The sequence below is a fragment of the Mandrillus leucophaeus genome, unplaced genomic scaffold, assembly GCF_000951045.1.
Source record: "Mandrillus leucophaeus isolate KB7577 unplaced genomic scaffold, Mleu.le_1.0 Scaffold312, whole genome shotgun sequence".
Taxonomy (NCBI): domain Eukaryota; kingdom Metazoa; phylum Chordata; class Mammalia; order Primates; family Cercopithecidae; genus Mandrillus; species Mandrillus leucophaeus.
Window position 1 is genome coordinate 2475464 of NW_012103277.1, and position 10905 is coordinate 2486368.

Sequence of the window (10905 nt, forward strand, 5' to 3'; positions counted from 1 at the left end):
CTGAAAACAAAAACTCTTATAATCTTTGTTTTGAAAGTATTATAGACATTTAGTTTTATGGAAACATTCTTCAATGTTTCAGATTTGGGAAGTACAATAATGCTGTCTTTAATAGTAGGTTTTTCTCAACAATGTTGGTTTAGGACAATACTTTTCTATCTTGAACATGGATAAGAATCACTTGGAAGGCTGGTTTAAAACACAATTGCTAGCCTAGACTGTGAGTTTCTAATTGACTAGATCTAGAATGGGGCCCATAAATTTGCAAACATGGAGGACCACTGGTTTAGAATATGTGTCCATTAATTTATCAGCTGAAATTACATATATATATATATGTATGTGTATATATAAAATTAATGAAAACCAACTTGTGCTGATTTGAACTGTGTTTATGTTTCCAAAACATCAGTTTCAGAAAATGTCAACATATGGTTCCATATACTCATATTTAAAATAGCAAATTTTATTTCTAGTAGCAACGTTATGATATTAATGCCTCTTGCTTAAAATGAAGTAAAACTGTGAATGTTAGCAATGCTATTTCACTGAGAAGTAAGAAAGTATTTTAGAAGAGTAAATTGCTAGTTTTTAACTTTCTGTGCATTTTTTGGCTTCAAATAAAATCTTAACAACAATAGTCTCCTTGGGCTTTTCATTGACATCTTTTAAAGTAATTCAGAGGCTGAGGAATGCAGAAGTTAATCACTTTGACTAATTTGTAATTAGCTCTACCTGTATTCCAGAGGAAATGATCAATATTACCATTTGAAGAGGCCAGTCTTAGATCCAGCAACACTTCTAGAACAGCCACAGTTAATTTTTGACATTCAGTGCCTGTTCCTCACTGGAAAAGCTAAAATTCTCGTATTCAGTCACAATTTATTAGAACGTTTTTTTTTAAATAGAGAAAATAAACATTATTTCTTTTTAACTTTTTAAAAATATTGGGTGAAAAAGGTGTTTAAAATTACATAAGTCAGTTATTATTATTAAAATTATTACTGAATCAGTGAAAGATAATTCCTGTCATATGTGTTCAATTTTAAGAAAATAAAAAAAGTTCCCTTGCAGATTAGTTTTCTAACACATTTGACATACTTAAAGTAGAGCTGAAATGTTTTGAAATGTGAAATCAATTTATCTTTAAACAACTTTTAATTTGATTTTCCTGGCAATTCAGAACATCTGTTTTGGGATCTGGTTATACCAAACACTATTTCAGAGACTGAGGAAAACATCAGAAAAACAAGAGAATTTCATTCCTGGGGAAGGGGTGTATATTTTAGTAAGAAAAAGAAATTCAACTTAGGACAATATTATATTTCCCCGATTCTTCAACATGGAGTATGAGATCCCATAAATAGACTCTTGTCGACCATCTCTGTTTTATTTTATTATTTAGTTTAGTTTAGTTTCATTTTTCAGTGTTCATTTTCCTTAAATGACCCCCATCACCCTGCAGGCAGGTAGGCGTTGGCAAGAGATGTTCACTTGGCAATATCGCTCTTTGCCCATATTCTGGAAGGTCTCCTTCCAGGAAAAGTACGTTCCAACCAGGCTCCCCGCTGCCAGGAGCGGGTTTTTGCCATGTGTATGACTGGTAGTCCATCTGCCAATCTGGACTCAGCAGAAAGGCAAGCTCCTGGCCTCAGAAGTCGCAGACTCCAGAAATAGAGCTGCCGTTGTCGGTTCCAAAGAGGATGACACTGGCAAAGGCATCTTCCTCAGCTTGTCCAGTCGCTTGAACATTCCAGTGATGAGATTGCAAGTCATAAAGGTCTGAGTGAGTTCTTTAGGGAAGAGAGATTCTGATTACCACAGGGACCAGTCATCCTTATCAAAGTGCTCCCAGAAATAGGGCAGCACCACAAAGTGTGTGTCCTCGTTGGAGTACTTGTGCTTAAATTCATCCAAAACAAAGGTACTCCTGAGAAAGTGAGCGAAGAAGTCTTGGACCTTGGGCTCAGCAGCCAGCACCTGCTCACGTTCGTCCATCTCCTCCTCAGGAGCGGGGGCAGCCGCCTTTTTCTCCTCCTTCCGCTCAGCCTGGAGCTACTGCTTCCTTTCCCGTGAACCTTTCCCTTTCCATGGGATGTCTTTTTCAGACTGGCTTTCTGCAAGCTTTTTAGCATCAAACTGAGCCATGTTCTCAGACAGTTTCACCTTCCCTAAGATAGTCCGGAATTGGGGTTGGTTAATGAAGTTGAGGAACCAGTGTTGGTATTGGGAAAGGCCTGGCAGAAAGAAGGCTCCAGGACCTGCTTATAGAGCCACAACAGAGTGCAGACAACTGCGATGTCAGCCAGACGAAGAGTCCTCGGCTTCAAGTGAGCATCTAGCAGCCCCCAGAATTCGCCTCACCTCCGGCTTTGCATTCTCAGTAGCCGGTTTGTTGTAATGCATGATGCCCAAGGTGGGGAACACCGAGGTACCTGCTGGGGGCACTGCGTTGCTATCAGCGGAGCTCACCCACTGCACCACCTGCACTGCTGCCTATGGAGTACTTTCCCACCGTTCCTCATTGCTCACATAGTAGGCAATGGCATTGCTTTCAAACACACAAAATCCATCATCACTCTCAAATGCTGGAAACTTGCTGTCAGGAAATTTGCGAATAAATTCAGGGGTGCTATTGGTTTGGTCAGAGTGGAAGTGAGGTAGTACAGAGAGCACTCAGACCTGAGCCCCGCTGTACTGAACAGCAATGAGGACCTTAGTTTTCAGGATATGTCCCAGCTACCATGATGATTTCCAATTTAATATTTTAGTATTAGGATAATTTTGAATTTATAGCAAATATACAATATAAAAATATAAACATATAATATATAAAAATATGTAACATAGAACAGTCTATAGTGCTTTCTGGCATCATATAGAACTCCAAATAGAAAATCAGTGAATGAAAATATTTCTATAAAGATGGAAAACATTGCTGTAGTAAAATGTTAATGCCCTAAAAATTAATTATGTCTTTCATAATCAGGTGATGAATTAATCATGATGATTCTGTTGCATATTTCTACAGGAAAGCACATTAGATATATGAGTGGTATAACTTCTGAAATCCCCACATATTCAACCTGTACCTCAAAGCCTTATTTATATCTTCAGTTCCTCTATATATTCACAACTCTACTCTTCTATCATTTTCTTTAATCTGATTACTGTCGTGGTCAGTGACTGCCTGAGGCACGTGTAAGGGCAGTTAAAGAATTTACCAAGACAGTAATGAGTTTAGAAAGGCAGATTTATTAGAGAAAGGAGGAGATGCATTGCAAGAAAGCAGTGGGCAGTACAGCAGAGGGAAGGCTGTCTGCAACAAAGCAGGGACTTGATGAGTATTTTAAAGGGTGGTTGCTTGAGCTGAATGCTTGAACCAGGATATTTGGGTGCCGGTGGGCAGTGAGCTGAGTGCTTGGGTTTGATGTTTGGGTGCAAGTGAGCCATCTGCAATTGGCCCAGTTTCTTAAACATTCACTCTCGTCTAACCCTGTTTCTTTCCTGCCAGCTAAGCCTATTTATTAATTTTCTTTTAACTCTTTTGGGTTCCACATTCCCCTACCCTCTCTGACAGAATAACAAGGACAAATCTTAGGGATTAAGACAGAGGTCTCATCTTCCAACTACTTTCTGCTGCCCTGGGGCATAAAGCTGACTCTACCTACAGTTATTGGCGGGTAGAGAGACCCCATGGACCACTGTCTCAGGTTATGGGACTTAAAAGGTTGGGCACACCTGGAAGATGGGTCTTGGGAGAGAGAGCATGTTTCTATGGAACTGATGTCTAGCAGAGTCTAAAGGAGACTCTGGGGTCTTTGGGGATAATTCACTGATACCCTTGCATCATCAGAAGCTTGGTATGAAACTGCTACATTCTGGAAAAAAACAAATTTAACCAGTAAGTTAGAGAGACAAGTACTGGAGAGAAGTAGCAGTATAGATGCAATTGGTCCCCGCAGAGGGACCTCATAGAGACTCCTAGAACCTTCTTTAAGAAATTAGGTATTTGAAAGTGGTTTTCTTCATAATCAAGTGGCCTGTTTCTGTACTTCCCTTGATTTTTGCTGGATATTTCCTGATTGATTTACACAGAAACAACATTCTTCCTGAAGAAACAAGCATGTCCTTCCCTGGGCTACTGTGAGTAGATTAAGGGCTCATCTGTTTTGTAGGACTACTCTAGCAGGGGGATTGATTTGTCGATTCATTTTATTTAATGTTTCTCTGATTGTGTCCAGGAATTTTGCAAATTCTTGGGGAAAGAGGAGATAAGGACAACATCTGTAATTCCTGCCACTGCAGCACCAGTAATACTTAAGCTGGCAAGAAAGGAAATTAAGTGAATGACCGTTTCATCTCAGTATATAGGAGACTATTGGAGGCCTAGCGTTGGCATTAGTTCAGTTAAGTTGGCAGTGTAGAGTTGGGAGGTAGAGTTACATATCCTAGAGAACAAGCAGGGATACATAAGCATTAGTTACACAAATAAAGTATAATCCTGATTTTCAGAGCAGTACTGTGTTAACTGAGATGAGGCCCACAATGGTGGGAATTTGGTCAGATTTCAGGGTGAGATATAGTGTAATTTGTTAAGGAATCTTTTTATGACTTGTTTGGCTCTTTCTACTTTCCCCGCAGATTGTGGGTGCCAGGATGTATGTAAGTAATATTTAATTTGAAGAGCTTCGTTTACTCCCTGTGTTATCTGGGAAATAAAGTGGGGCCATTGTCTGACTGTAGGGAACAAGGGAGCCCAAAATGGGGAGGTATCTGGTCCAAAAGGGCCATGATGACTTCGAAGCCCCGTCAGTTTTTGTGGGAAAGGCTTTTATCCATCCAGTAACAGTATCTACAAAGACTAGCAGTCAGCATGTGTATAAAATCTAGTTGCCAGTCCTTCTCTGGCAGAGTCCCTCATCTTTGAAGGGGTTTAAGGAGAGGGGCAGGTTTGTGGGCTCCTCTCCGTTAGACTGAAGCAGGGCATTATTAGGAAAGATTTGGAGGGTGGACAGGTCTTTAACAAGAGTGTGTCCAAACAAGTGTGGGCTATCCCTAAATCCCTGGGCAAGGACTGTCCAGGTTCACTGTTGAGAAACATGGGTGGAGGGGTTTTCCCATTCAAAGACAAATAAGAATTGGCAGTCTGAATGTATTGGAATGCAAAATAAGGCATTTTTAAAATCTAATACTGTGAACCACGAAGTGCCAGAGAGAATTTACCCTTAAAGGGTGTAGGGATTGGAAACGACTGGGGTATATAGGGATTACTGCCTCACTGATGGCTCTTAGGTCTTGTACCATTCTATATGTGCTATCTGAGTTTTTAACAGCTACCATCAGGGTTCTATGGCCACTTGCAAAGACTTAATAACCCCATGACCAATAATTTTTCTATTAGAGTCTGTAGGCCCATTTGGGCTTCAAGATTTAAGGCATGTTATGGGATCCTAGGGAAAATATTAGGTATTCAGATGAATATTTACAGAGTCTGCAAACAAAGAACTTTCTTCAGTGGAGATATTCCATACCTCTGGAGGAACTTGTAAAGTGGAGGATTTTAGGACCTTGGGGCTTTTGGTGGGAGGAGCTAGTAATGCCAATATTGGGCAGGCATGCTCAGGGAATTTAAAGCTAGTCTGGAGTTTGTCATTGTGTCCCAAGTAATGGGATAGGACAGTAGCTTAGTAGAACCTGGAAAGACTGAGTGAAAACATTTTTCCCCAGGGTGCATACTATGGGGAGATAAAGCATCACTGCTGTGGCCTGCCATCTATGCTGGCGAGAAGGCTCAAAGACAAAAAGGTAAGCCCAGAAAAACTAATTAGGGCTGAATAATTAGCTCCTGTGTCAAAGGAAGGTGGGGAGAATCTTGACCATGGGAGTATGAAAGAGGGTTCATCTAAAATATCTGGAGTCAGGAGGAGGAGGTAAGAACTTTGCTAGGCACATTCAACAGTTTCCTTGAAGGTCTGGGTCCCAACCCCAGGGACATAAAAGCCTGGATGTAAGGAACCTCAGGCCTTTTGGAGGAATTTTGACAACACAGATTGAGTTGAAAAAGAGTATTAAAATCCAAAGTCCTATTCGGAGTCTAGGTTAATTGGTCTGAGAGTTTATCAACAGACCAAACAACATTACACAAGAAAATTAGGCAATTCTTCTTGAGAGTCTGAGAGCGAAATTTGTCCCAATGTTTTAGGATGCAACCCAGAAGTGAGTCTGAAGGAATACACAAAGTTTGCTCTATGCTGGGACTGGAAAATGATGAGCCACTGGAGGCTGATGTCTGCTGGGGCATGAAGTGCACTTTTTCTGAAGGTGTCCTGACAGGGGAAAGGATACCACTCAAGTCTACTGGGGTACTTTTGAGATGTCCTTCCTAGAGGTGTATTGCACCTATTCGGAAAGACCTCCCGGCACTGGGGACAATACTACTGGGGCCTTGCACTAGATGGCCTGTCCAGGTCAGAGGTATGAAGGTGAAGGGAGAACTCAGCCTGGAACCAGCCCCAGGAGAAAGGATGGGAATGAGGAGACTCATCACTCTGAGGCCACTGGTGATCACCTGATTTGGGAACATTCGGAGCCAGAGGTCTGGCTGCCTTTATGTGGGAATTAGAGTAAGAGGAAGACATGGTTTATGTCACTCAAAATGTATGTGGATTTGCCCTAGAGGAGCTGCTGCTGATAATTCTGCAACATGCAGGGATTGGAGACCTCTGACCAGAAAGGATAGGAGACAACCTTTCTCCCTCTGGACAAGGTAGCCAGACGTTTGCCCTTTGGCCTTCTGGCAATACCAGGGAGCTGCGCTGGCCAGATGCCACTAGTTACCAGAGCACTACTAGATGTTGGCTGCTGGAAGTCTGAAAAAAGAAAATGAACTTAGGTCCCTCACCTGAGTGGATGGTGGTAGTCAGACACTTCCATGCAGACAACTTTCAGTTTCACCAGAGTATAGCCCTGGCCATAGACTGTCAGTTGTTTCCATCTTGGGTGCTGTCCACAGAGGTTCCTGAGTTGGAAGACAGAAAGGAAGAGGGGAGAGAGTCACAAAATGTCATGGACAATGACTGCCTGAGGCCAGCATGGGTGGTAAAAGAATTTACCAAGACAGTCATAAGTTTAGAAAGGCAGATATATTCGAGAAAGGGGAGATATATTGCAAGAGAGCAATGGGCCAAACAGCAGAGGGAAGGCTGTCTGTGATGAAGTGGAGACTAGAGGGGTTTTTAAATGGTCATGCTGCTTGGGCTAAATGCTTGAAACAGGATGCTTGGGTACAGGCATGTGGGGGATCAGTCAGAGTGGTGGGAGAAGTTATAGGGAAAGGAGCAGGCCTTCTGAAAGGTTGGAAGACTCTGCATAACTTTGGGGGAGAATAAGCTGAAGGCAGCTGTTCTCTTACCCTGAGGCAGAGGGCGAGGTATAGGTACAAGGGAGTGTAGGGGGATTTATCTTAAATGGCTTGTTTACTTTTGTTGTCCAGAAACTGACCTTTGATCATCCATGTGTATGACTGCTCCCTGAAAGGGGCAACAATATTAATTACCCACAGATTGTGTTTGCTCCAGGCTTTCAGCATTATATGTGTACTGAATAAAAGCAAGCAGCTCCAGCTGTTCTAGGCTGCCCTTTTCTTCAGTCACTAGCAGCCCCATAGCTGCTCTTACACCGCATACCTGTGTCTGAGTACTCCTTCCATCCTTCTCTCAGCCAGGGTCTGCAGGATGGACCCGGCACAGGTTTGGGTTTAATGTTTGGTTGCAAGTGAGCCATTTAAAGCTGGCCCAGTTTCTCAGAACATTTGCTCTCCTCTATCCCTGTCTCTGTTCCTGCCAGCCAAGCCCATTTTTAATTTTCTTTTAACCCTTAGGATGCCACAGTTATTAATAATTTAACCAAAGAGCTAATTTATTTATCATTAACAATATACATAAATGCTAAGTGATAAAGCACTAAAAATTCTTTGAAAACTTCAAATACAGAACAAAATGGTCTGTCTTTATATAACGGTACTTCCACTATGTTGACTAAAACAGTTTCCTCAGCCATCAGACAAATCTAGAACTGATATATCCACTTGTTGAACATTAGGCCATGGTACAGTTGGGTTGGTAATAAATTTGTTTTGTATAAAATTTCCCTCTGAAGCTTTTTCTGAGCCAGTGGATGGGCCTTTTTAAATGTAGAAATTGACAGAGCCACTGTTTTCCTGATCAGATGTGCCTTCATTATGTTTCTTTCCTAGTGAATCCTTAGATACAATGTAACTTTTGTCTTATATCCTTTGCATTGCTGCGATTAGACTTTTTTTTTCTGTTTTGAGGAATCTGTGTACTTTACTCAAGGCTGCAGTTGATATCTAGTTAATTGATACCACCTTACAGGATAGAGGTCAGGGCCTCACCAATTGATCATCCACTGATCAATATTGCCTTTCCATCCATCAAAATATATCCTTAAGAGACAATGAATAATTCAAGTTGCTGTGGCCATGCATACTAAATGAGACTTCATAAAATCTCCTTTTATTATCATTTCTGTATGTTATCTCTGATTTATAACTTACTTTTTGAAACAGTTTTACTGGTTAAGTAATGGATTCAGTTTCTCTAAAGTTTTCAAAACACTCAAAAGGAAGTTTTGTATAACTTCTGGGTGGAGTAATTTTAATTATGTTAATATCATAGAAGCCAAGAGAGAAAATATAAGGACAAAGTGCATAATAACAGTGCCAATCAGATTATTGATCTCAATCATTAGAAGTCCATCAGCCAGCACCTTTCTAATAGTGCAACACATATTACAGATTTAATGAGTCTATATTCTTCAATATCCTTTATTGTTCGACCCATTCCTCACTCTGGTCTACTACTTATATCTTACCAAAAAAATGTATAAAAATGTCTAGCCTCTTTCTTCATAATAACAGGTATGTTGAATCTATGACTTATACCTCAAATCAACCAAAATGATGAGTTAATGGGTTCCTCCCATGTGGTTCCACTGTTATCTTTGTTTTATATTTTGCATGAGTGTAAATCTTTCTCCAATTATAGTTTTTGCCATTGCTACTCGTGTTTGACATATTGCATCTTGTCAGCCACTTCTACTCTCATTCAAAGATTAAAGTCCTATGCACTTTTGGAAAACTTTTTGAAATATTAGGCAGAAGCATTTGGTACCTTATATAGTTTGGACATTTTCCCCCTCCAAATCGCATGTTGAAATGTGATCCCCAATATTGGAGGTGGGGCCTGTTGGGAGGTATTTGAATCAAGAGGTTGGCTCCCTCATGAAAGGCTTGGTGCCGCTCTTGTGGTAATTAGTTCTCTGTAGTGAGATTTTATTCTTTTAGTTACCAGGAGATTTAACTCTTAAAGAGTTTGGCACCTCCTGCCTCTCTCTCTTGCTCCCTCTCTCACCATGTGACACGACTGCCCCCCCTTCATCTTCTGTCATGAGTAAAAGCTTCCTGAGGCCTCACCAGAAACTAAACCAATGCTGACGCCATGCTTATACAGCCTGTGGAACCATAAGCCAGATAAATTTATTTTCCTTATAAATTACCCAGCCTCTGATATTCCTTTACACATTAAGTTATTCCACTAGGAAAGCTTTCTAACTTGTATACTCATGTTGAATACTTTTAGGGTGGACAAGTTGTTCCTCACTGTCAATTCATAAACCAGTGTGATGAAAGGAGCACATATGTTGCATCAGAAAACTGGACTGCACTTAATTTTCAAAAATTCATATCTTAAGAGGGTGTTACAACTTGCAAATTTCTTACTTCCAGAAGTCCAGAAGACTATGGTAGGTTGACTTCAGTCTTCATAGGAACGTATAACATCACACTTTCTGAGCACATCCTATGAGTGCATGCTTAAAGCCAGTAATAAGCTTCAGAAAGCTACTGCTAATGATGTTGTTATCTCAGCTGAAACTTCCATGGAGTCTGCTGCTGCTTTAGTCTTCTCTTGATTCTGCAAAGTGGCATGATCCTGAGCATATGCTTCCAATTTACCAGCTAAATCTGTGTCTGAGGAACTCTTGCTTTCTTTGATGGCGGCTTACCTGTTAACTGAAGTCAGGCCAAAACTCTTTGGAATTTGATGAATATACTCTTGAACATGAAACACTGGAAGAATATTTTGTTTTAGAGTAGAAAACATCCTGTAAACCAACTATTTCATGCATAGTGCCAGCAGCATTGCCAGATTTGCCATCTGTGTAGCAAAAGTCTGTCTATTCATGTTTTATAATTAGAAGATTAAAAGGTAAAGGAGTGACTTCTCAGTTTCTTTCACCAGAGCCTGAGCTATGACTTGGGTCCTCACTATAGCCACCATATAATTGTCATCCCTCCTAAGTGAATCTTTTCAGTTCAGATCCTTTCAGTTATTTGTCAAGACTGGAGAGAAGATGGTTGCTTTAGGTGAAAGTTTTAATTTACATGACCTTTAACATCCTTATGACTCAAATCCTTTATGATTTCCAACAGAACCTCAAGGATAGTTTGTCCATGCTTCTAGGACTACCAAGTCCTTTTTCTACCCTGAGGCTGACTTCTCAGGAAGGCACAACTCCAGTAAAGCTCTGCTGGATCCTTCTCCATTCTTTTTGCTTTAAAAACAGTTTAATCACATGGATATGCTATTTATATTAGAAAGTTATTGCATTAGTTATCTTCTAATATATAAAAGTTTACCCTAAAACTTAGCTTAAAAAACATTCATTATCTCACACAGATTCTGCAGGTCAGGAACTTGGAAGAAGCTTAGCTACCTGTCTCTAGCAGTAGATCTCTTATAGAGCTGCAAACAAGCTATCTGCTGGAGCTGCAGTTATCAAAAGGCTTAACTAGACTCGTGGTATCTACTTCCAAGCCCTCAC

At 40.6% G+C, this 10905-nt stretch overlaps 1 pseudogene; it reads right to left on the minus strand.

The window, feature by feature from the left end:
- Positions 1-1440: 1440 nt before the first annotated feature.
- On the minus strand, positions 1441-8864 carry LOC105544894 (annotated as a pseudogene).
- Between the last annotated feature and the right edge of the window lie 2041 nt (positions 8865-10905).